The following is a 1,125-nucleotide window of genomic DNA, read 5'->3' as shown; positions in this document are numbered from 1 at the left end:
GGGGGGGGGGCAGGAGGAGGACGGCAGGGGACTGTTAGAGGCTGGGGCGAAGGGTGTCGAGCGGGGAAGGAGGGGCCAGAGGGGAGGCCGTGCGCCGAGAGGAGGAAGGAGACACAACCCCACGTACCGCCACACTGGCCGTCCGAGGGGGATTCCATCCAGGCCGGGCGGCCGGACGCGTCGAGCATACACTGGAGCTCCCGCGACGAGGTGGGCGTGGGCCCCGGCGACCACCAGGCATCCGGGGGGAGGAGGCTGCCGCAGGGGGCCCGGGCTCGAGTGCCGATGTAGGCCGCGGGCCAGAAGGCCCCGAAGCGCTCAGTGGCCGGGCAGGCATCCATCTGGCACACGGCCCCGGGCTCATGCCACCAGCCGCTGGAGTCGCAGAATCGGTAGGCCACGGCTCCGGGGACACCAAAGGGGCCGGTGCTGCCGGGGGCCGTGCGAATTCCCTGCGGGTGACCGGCTCCCAGGTCGCTGGAGCTCGGGCCACACACCAACGGGGAGTAGTACTGCCCGGCGAGGGCATGCGGCCAGGTGTCCTTCAGGCTGGTCTGCTGGAAGGGGGCGTCCAACAGGCCGGTCGATCCGGCCGGGGGCCCCGGGGCCGGAGCCAGGGGCCGACCCGTCGGATCGCCCCAGTGCAAACCGGCGTCGCCACCCTCGGCCAAGCAAGTGACCGCCGGGCAGGCGGTGTCCGAGTCGGCGGCCTGGTTGCCGTCGCCGGGCGAGTTGCTGCCCGGGGGCGGGAGGATGGTCACCGTGTCGAGCCACTCGCCGGAGGCGCTGCACATCCGCGACACGTGCCGAGGCTGGAGCGACCCCGGGACCGGGTACCGGCACTGGGTAATGGCCGTGAGGCCGACCGGCACAGCGGGCCAGGCCACGGTCCCCTCCTCGACCTCCTGGCACAAGCGCACTACTCACAGGGAGGCCATGCACCGGGGAACCGAGGGCAGGGGAGCATGGAGAAAGGTCAGCGGGTAGAATGAGCCGAGCGGAAGGCCATGTGACAGCAAGGGACAGAGGCGGGGGGGGGGGGGGGAGAGGACCCCCAAAGCAACAGGCAAGCGAGGACGCACTACGACAGGTAGTACCGGTGACCTCGCTCCACAGTCCGGAGGC

General features: G+C 71.9%; 1 protein-coding gene across 1 annotated transcript in view; it reads right to left on the bottom strand.

The window, feature by feature from the left end:
* H696_03457 (hypothetical protein) overlaps positions 1–1,125 on the bottom strand; it is a gene marked incomplete at its 5' end in the record, with an annotated part of 16,522 nt that overhangs the window by 7,817 nt on the left and 7,580 nt on the right. The gene's annotated exons all lie outside the window — the stretch shown is intronic.

Source organism: Fonticula alba (assembly GCF_000388065.1).
Source record: "Fonticula alba strain ATCC 38817 unplaced genomic scaffold supercont2.5, whole genome shotgun sequence".
Taxonomy (NCBI): domain Eukaryota; order Rotosphaerida; family Fonticulaceae; genus Fonticula; species Fonticula alba.
The sequence above is the reverse complement of the archived record's forward strand: the minus strand, read 5'-3'. Positions and strand labels throughout refer to the sequence as shown.